The sequence below is a fragment of the Rana temporaria genome, chromosome 1, assembly GCF_905171775.1.
Source record: "Rana temporaria chromosome 1, aRanTem1.1, whole genome shotgun sequence".
In the NCBI taxonomy this organism is placed as follows: Eukaryota; Metazoa; Chordata; class Amphibia; order Anura; family Ranidae; genus Rana; species Rana temporaria.
In genome coordinates, this window is record NC_053489.1 from 1,217,643 (window position 1) to 1,226,484 (window position 8,842).

General features: G+C 47.4%; 1 pseudogene; it reads left to right on the plus strand.

The window, feature by feature from the left end:
- Positions 1-5,080: 5,080 nt before the first annotated feature.
- LOC120925203 lies at positions 5,081-5,211 on the plus strand (annotated as a pseudogene).
- The last annotated feature ends 3,631 nt before the right edge of the window (positions 5,212-8,842 follow it).

Here is an 8,842-nt window from a genome sequence, read left to right on the forward strand (position 1 = left end):
ACGTTAACGTTTAAGCAAATGACGTCGAAGCGACGTCAGTTAGCGCAATGCACGTCGGGTAAGTTACCCGACGGAGCATGCGCAGTACTTCCGGCGCGGGAGCGAGCCTAATTTAAATGGGACTCGCCCCATTAGATTCGGCACGCCTTGCACCGGACACATTTAAGTTACACCGCCGCAAATTTCAAGGTAAGTGCTTTGTGGATCGGGCACTTAGATAGAAATTTTGCGGCGGTGTAACTTAAATGGGGAAATTTAAGTTGCGCCGGATCTTTGAGGATCTGGCCCTGTGTGTTTTGGAAGGGACTGTGGGCCGGCCTCCTCCCCACAGACTATGGGCCAGAAGAGACTTGGGGACAAGCTGGCATTGAGATAATGTAATGCTACATCCCTTCTCCCCATCCCCCCTCATGTCGCTGTGTTTAATTGTGTTGGGTCATGGCATGTAGACGAAGGTCTGGACTGGAGACATCTCTCAGCGGGGGATGTGTGAGGAGGGGCTGCCTGCTTATCATAACCCTTTTACGTGTTTCAATGTACAAGTGTTGAGTTTCCATTGGTTCTTCCCTGTCCCCTCCCCCCTCTATGACAAGGCAAAGCGGAGTGTCCCTAACTGTGTTTAAACGTGTATGTTTTGTATTTGATAAACAGTTTATGCTCTGCATGTTTAACCCCCAACACCTGTGTGGCTTGTCTCGTGATTGGGGGGTTAAGGGCTGGTTATGGCGAGTCTGCGGCTGCGGGTGCATTTGGAGGACAGGACTCAGAGACACAGGTCTGGTGGAGGTGCCCACCTGGGGTATCCGAGATCCGTCACAACATTTTATCAGTATTGCCGGGACCCGACAATTCATTACAGCTGCAAGTAGTTTTAAATTACTTTTTTTACTTTAGAAATTTCATTTTGTGCAGGGACAGTTCTAAACACGGGAAACATGCGCCACTTTACAGTCATACTATAGACACCCCCCCCAGGTACGAAATTTATTGTTTCACTTTAAGCATTATTAAAATCACTGCTTTCGAAAAAAGGCAATATTTAAAACTTGGGGGGGTTTGAAGTGGAGAAGGATCTGGGGGTTTTAGTTGATCATAAGCTCAATAATAACATGCAATGCCAAGCTGCGGTTTCCAAAGCGAGGAAAGTCCTTTCTTGTATATAGAGGTACATTTGCCCCTGTACAAATCATTAGTAACACCTCATCTGGAATATGCAGTTCAGTTTTGGGCTCCAGTTCTCAAAAAGGACATCGGAGAACTGGAGAAAGTGCAGAGAAGAGCAACCAAACTGATAAGAGGCATGGAGGAGCTCAGCTATGAGGAAAGATTAGAGGAACTGAATGTATTCACTCTTCAGAAAAGGAGAATAAGGGGGGATATGATCACCATGTACAAATATATAAGGGGTCCATATAGTGGACTTGGTGTTGAGTTATTCACTTTACGGTCAACACTGAGGACAAGGGGGCACTCTCTACGTCTAGAGGAAAAGAGATTTCACCTCCAAATACGGAAAGGTTTTTTCACAGTAAGAGCTGTGAAAATGTGGAACAGACTTCCTCCAGAGGTGGATCTGGCCAGATCAGTAGATTGCTTTAAGAAAGGTCTGGATTCTTTCCTAAATGTACAGAATATAACTGAGTACTAAGATTTGTAGGTAAAGTTGATCCAGGGTAAATCCGATTGCCTCTCGGGGGATCAGGAAGGAATTTTTTCCCCTGCTGTAGCAAATTGGATCTCATGCTCTGCTGGGGTTTTTCGCCTTCCTCTGGATCATCTGTGGGTATGGAGTTGGGTGTATGGGATTGTACTGTGTTTTTTATTTTGTTTGTTTATTTTTTTGTGGTTGAACTGGATGGACTTGTGTCTTTTTTCAACCTGACTAACTATGTAACTTTTTTTTGCATTGATACATGTCCCCTGGGGCAGGACCCGGGTCTCCAAACACTTTTTATGACAAAAACTTTCATATTAACCTTTAAAATGAACACTTTTGATTTTTGACGTTCGTGTCCCTTAGGCCGGGTACACACGGACAAACATGTATGGTGAAAGCGGTCCGTCGGACCGTTTTCACCATACATGTCTGCCAGAGGGCTTCTGTACGATGGTTGTACACACCATCGTACAGAAGTCCGCGCGTAAACAATACGCGGGGCGTGTCCGCGGTGTCGCCGCGTCGATGACGCGGTGTCGCCGCGACAATGACGCGGCGACGTGCGCGGCCCGCCTTTAAAATGCTTCCACGCATGCGTCGAAGTCATTCGACGCATGCGAGGGACGGCGGGCGCCTGGACATGTACGGTAGGTCTGTACTGACGACCGTACATGTCCGAGCGGGCTGAATTCCAGCGGGCTGTTTTAAAACAAGTCCAGGAATATTTGTCTGCTGGGAAAAGGCCCGGCAGGCAAATGTTTGCTGGAATTCGGCCCGCTCGCGCCCACACACGACCAAACATGTCTGCTGAAACTGGCCTGCGGGCCAGTTTCAGCAGACATGTTTGCTCGTGAGTATGGGGCCTGAGACTAACGGTGTTCGAACAAATTTTTTTTGCCTGTTCTGCTGCAACCGAACCGGGGGTATTCGGCTCATCCCTATTAATGACCCACCTGTGCTGATCTCTGTAGGAGTGTCCTCCTCTATAAATGTCCCCGTTATTCCATCCTCCTCCATAGACTGCTGATCATCCCTCACATACGTCTCTTCTTCTTCTCCTTTCACCTCAAATTCTATATCGATTGGATCTCCACTCTAAACCAAGAAAATGAGAGAGACTATCATCTGTAAGATATAAGCTTTAATATTGTGATATCACATATAAAATCCACACATTGTCTCTATAAGTGTGTTTTATAACCTCCGTCCCACCAACCTTGTAACAGTGGGGGATGGTGTGACCTTCCTGTGTGGAATCCCATTCATATGGAGGACGGGGACATCTCTCTGGTGGGTTCCTGGTATTAGGTGGTTCCATCATATCCTTGTGTCCTTCTGATAACTTCTCCATCCCTCCATACTCCTCATCCTCCTCTTTATACTCTTCTTTAACATCAATATTATCATCCCCGAGGTTTCCACTCTGAATATAGAATAAAACATTCATTGTAACAAACATGCTTGTGTATAAATCACAACGACCAATAATTGTCACTCATCTACCTGATGATGGTGGGGGATGGTGTGACCTTCCTGTGTGGAATAATCCCGGGAATACAGAGGACGGGGACATCTCTCTGGTGGGTTCCCATTACTGGATCCATCTGTAGGAAACACACACACTGACTGAATCCATTGTTTCTATGTGTTTATCAGATGATGGGGGATCTAGGTGGAGCCTCCGTACTGCTCTCTCCTGTACAATAAAGTCTCCTCTTACCCGGTGATGTGAGGGGCGGCTGATTGTCCATCATGACGTCCTTGTAGAGATCCTTGTGTCCTTCTAAATCCTCCCCCTCCTCCATGGAGAAATAGACAGTGACATCCTGACACCTTATAGGAACCTGACACACACAATGATACAGTCACCATCCAGACACACCCCTTGTCTGTTATTAGATAATGTCCCAGAATCCTCCTCACCTCTCCTGTCAGCAGCTCCATCATCTTCTTGGTGACTTCTAGAATCTTCTCCATGTTGTGTCTCTCAGGTTTTAGGGAGTCACATGGAGGCACTGTGATGGTCATGTGATCACCTGACTTCACAAGAGGAAATCTCTGTATTGGAGAACCAATAGAAATATCATGTTAGAATCCCAGAATCCTCCTCACCTCTCCGGTCAGGTCTGTGTTATTAATAGAGGTAAGAGTGATGTCATGTGACCTCCCAGAATCCTCTTCACCTCTCCGGTCAGGTCTGTATTATTAATAGAGGTAAGAGTAATGTCATGTGACCTCCCAGAATCCTCCTCACCTCTCCGGTCAGGTCTGTGTATTATTAATAGAGGTAAGAGTAATGTCATGTGACCTCCCAGAATCCTCCTCCCCTCTCCGGTCAGGTCTGTGTATTATTAATAGAGATAAGAGTGATGTCATGTGACCTCCCAGAATCCTCCTCACCTCTCCGGTCAGGTCTGTGTATTATTAATAGAGATAAGAGTGATGTCATGTGACCTCCCAGAATCCTCCTCACCTCTCCGGTCAGCAGGTAGATGATCTCCAGGGTGAGGTTTAGTATCTTCTCAGTCATGTGACTCTGGTCCTCCTCCATCCTCATTGGTCATGTGATCTATACAGGTTACCTGTAGACCAAGAATTGATGAGAGAGAATGATCTGGACTGTACTGGTTGTACAATATTAGGATGGGGGATAATATGAGGGTCTCTATCATGTAAGAACAGCCCCCCCCCCCCAGTGGGATTACACATAAAGGAACATTCCTTTTAGCATTTGTAATGGTTTTAGCGTCCGGGAGCCTCCAACACTTTATGTCTATAGAAACCCCCCATCCCCAATAAAAGTGGTATAATCCGTTAGTATAGACTGATGAGGTGAGAAGGTGATTGGTGGGAAATGTGACACATCTCCAAAATGAAGAGAATTCTCTATGGGGAATGTTCTGCCCCTGAAGGGGTTAATCTAGGTCTCCACACTATATATGTGTGTATCATCATCTGCTGGAGATAAAAGACGTCACAGTGACTATGGAGGAAGAGGACGGACATGACGGGGTTACTGGGTGTAAATAGAAGATAAGATCTTATTACCTCCTCTGCTGCGTCTTCCAGCAATGTCTTCCCTCTTTGTTCACCCGACTCACCTCTCACCCGGAACTTTCTATTTATACCTGACATCACTTCCTGTTTGAAGCTGACATCACTTCCTGTCTTCCATAGAGACTTCCTTTCTCTATGGTAGAAGTGAGATCACCACCCTGTGGATCTCAGAGGAACTGCAGCCCCGAGAAACGTCTCGTAGTGTGAACACAGCCTTGTGCTGTGTGTGTATGTACTGTATATTCTTATAGATGGGTCATCTCCACTCCCACCAAGTGGGAGAGAAATATATTACTGCCTAGTCCAGCCTTTCTCAGCCAGGGTTCCTCCAAAGGGTTCTAGGGGTTCCTTGAGCAATGGACAATTTCTGCTTCTCTGCCTTTTGGCTAAGATCAAGTGTAGTATCTGTTCTTATCAGTTGCCAATAGGTGGTGCTAAGCTGACTGTCCCCGGTACCCTGTGGCAGGGGGAAAGGGATGGCAGTCGGCGGACGCTAAGCCTGTTGGTGTGGAGGTGGAAGCCTTCTGATCGGGACAGAGAGGCATGAGGTCGAAGCCAAGAGGCCGGGTCCCTGGCCGTTGGCCTGGATTTGGTGGTATCTGCCCCAGTCAGTTGTTCTGGAGGGAACCCTTGCTTCTCCTTTAACCGGGAAGGAGCGGGTAGTACTTCCAGAATGTGATTAGGTGGGAGAGATAGGAGTTGTGGGTAGAGCCTGCTTAGGTGGGTTCTCCCCAACCTCTTCTCCCACCTTCCTGGCTGGGAAGGGTGCTGCCGGTCCGGACCGGGGGCTAGGGACCGTTGAAAAGCCCGTGGAGATTGTGCCCCTGGAGTGGCAGTCCAGGGGTGACATACATTGCACGAGTGTTTGAGGGGCACTCATCGTGTGGCACCTTCAGGTCACTGATCTCCACAACACACTTTTCACACCTGCCGCTTGGGCCGGGCCTTTTGGCTAGGACCAGTGGAATTTTTGTTTCCTGGCCGGAGGGCCGGCCAATGTATTTCACATTGGTCACTTTCCTCACTCTCCCATCTTCCTTCTCCCCACTTTCTTTTATTATTTTTCCCCGTGTTCGGTTTTGTTTGTCACTCTTTTTGTTGGTGCTTGCACTTTATGTGTGGCGAGTAGGGTGCTGGTCCTCGGGCCGGTCTCTGAAAGTCTTGGGAGTTGGTGGACTCGGCCTTCTGGTTAGGTTCACCGGCTCTCATGGGGTCTCCCTTCGGGGGAGCCTCACCGAGGAGGGTTCTGTTTCGGCAGTCCCTCCAAGGATGTTGGGTCCTTGTGGCTTCGGCTGCTTGGACCAAGATGGGTCCATATGGCTTTGGCTGTATGGACCACAGTAACTCTTTTCCCTGTCAGGAGCCTAACGCCCCGGGGGATCAGAGACGGGTCCTTTTCGGAGGACCACTGACGTATGCAACCGTCGCAGTTTTTTGTGATGTCACTCTTTATGTGTGTGCACATTTTTTCCTGCACCGGGTGGAGTTTTTGGGTTGTGTTTTGCACGCCACAGGCTTTTCAACAGAAAAAAAAAAATTTCTGTCTCTCTAACAACTGACATCAATGATCTGTAAGGAGGGCAGTCTTCCCACCGATGACGATGTAAGAATGTCCTTATCCACTGATCACTGATATAAGGGGGTCCTTCTCCCATTGGTCATCGCTGTAAGGGACCACTACACTGACCACAGATGTAGGAGGGTCCTTCTCCCATTGGTCACCACTGTAAGGGACCAATAAACAGACCACTAAAACTAGAGCTCTGGGTGTGGACGGAACCCATGTTTGAACAGAATTTGGCTTGTTTAGGCGGATGGTGAATGGATGAACTAAATAGGTGTTCAGCCAATTACAACTTCTGGCTGCAGTATTACTCCCGCCTCTAAATGTGGCAGCTTCCTGCTCAGGTTGGTTGATAGGAGGTTGGTTGTCACGAGTGTCCGAATACCCAGTCATGTACACCCACCAGGCTTATTCAGCTGTATAATGGGGATTTGATGGTTGGCCAGTTAATGTAAACAAAATATTAAAAGAAGCACAAAAAACTGTATGGACCCCCCTCCCCCTCCGCTAAGACATTTGTAGCCAGGGGTAGTGATGTCACGAACCTAAAATTTTCGGTTCGCGAACTTCTGCAAATGTGAGCGAACGGGCGAACCGCCATAGACTTCAATGGGCAGGCGAATTTTAAAACCCACAGGGACTCTTTCTGTCAACAATAGTGATGGAAAAGTTGTTTCAAGGGGACTAACACCTGGACTGTGGCATGCCGGAGGGGGATCCATGGCAAAACTTCCATGGAAAATTACGTAGTTGTCGCAGAGTCCGTTTTTAATCCATAAAGGGCATAAATCACCTAACATTCCTAAATTGTTTGGAATAACGTGATTTAAAACATCAGGTATGATGTTGTATTGATCAGGTAGTGTAAGGGTTAGGGTTACAGACAGGGTTAGGGTTACAGACAGGGTTAGGGTTACGGTTACAGACAGGGTTAGGGTTACAGTCTGTAACCCTAACCCTGTCTGTAACCCTAACCCTGTCTGTAACCCTAACCCTATCTGTAACAGGGTTAGGGTTCACAGTGACAGACCAAACTCCCCGTTTAACGCACAGCAATCAACTGCAAACTCCCCGTTTAACGCACAGCAAACAACCGCAAACAGTCCATTTGCACAACCGCAAACTCCCCATTTACACAAGGTTGGATACCAAGCTAGCCATGTCCAGTTCCTTGTCCTCACTGACGTCATTGAATGTCTCTTCCTCCACCCAGCCACGTACAACACCAAGGGTCCCTGAAAGGTGACAACAAGCCCCCTGGGACGCCTGCTATGGTTGGTCTTCCACTTCCTCAAAGCCACCTTCCTCCTCTGACTCCTCTTCTTCAGACTCCTCTCTCTCAGAAAGAAGATTTGCGGTCCAAGGACCTAGACTATGGAACGCTTTACCAACCAGCATTCGGTTGTAGGAGAATCACTTGGCCTTTAGGAGAAAGATCAAAACCCATCTCTTTTGAGGACAAAGGAGAAAGGGACAACGAGCGCCCAGAGGCGATTCAGTTCGCATGTTGCTGCGCTATATAAGTTTCTCACTCACTCGCTGTGCGTTGCCGCAGGTCCAGCAATCGACGACGACAAGGCTGCTTCTGGTGGTGATGGTGAGCACAACTCTTCCTATTCATGCTCATCTACGGCCTGATCCAGCACTCTTCGCAGGGCACACTCCAGAAAAATCGCATATGGGATGAGGTCGATGATGTTGCCTTGGGTTTGACTGACCAGGTTTGTCACCTTCGCAAAAGGAAGCATGAGCTTATAGCCATTGTGCATGAGCGTTTAGTAACACGGGCAAAAAATACCCAGCTCCACAGAGGCTGTGCTCTTTTTTATTTTAAATTAATAAAAATCTGTGAGTGCGCCGCGTAATGTACTGTGCAATCCCAATATGAGTGGTATGTTAAGTAGTACTATTCCTATCAGTTTAATCCCTGTTACGTCCCCTATCAGGAGACGTGTATGGAATAGAATTTAGACAACCGCAAAGAGTTGTCAATAGTTGACACACTCATGACATAAATTTTATTCCTCTATGCGTCAATCTTGTTATAGTGATGACTGCGCTCATGCGCACGTTTTGGAGATTGCTGTCGATGGGGTTTTTTCAAAGCCTATGGTCGTGCTGAGGTAGATCAGTGACAGTTAAGTGACCCAGAAAACAATGATTCTGCAGTGTGGGCCCATTGTAGGCCTAGTAGGCTTTAATGATCACCTTAGATGATCACAAAGAAAATGAATGTTTTTTCTATGCAAAATTATCCAGCCGATCGCTTTTGGTCTGTTCACAATGAAGCAACGACCTTATCATCTGGGGTGTGCCAACATTGCCATTGCCAACACACTCATAGAGGTGGTCGCTTCATTGTGATACGCAAGCCCCTTCACCACAACAAGGTAACGATCACGAAGGGGAATTGACACATGTATGTGCCTTTTTTTTTGTTTTGTTTTTGCAGCCACAGTGCAGCACCAGAGGCCAGAAAAATTAGGCATGTACACATGCCTGAAAAAGTAGGTATTGTTGCAGCTGCTGCTGTAGCAGCGGGCAGAAAATTGATGTTTTCCAGG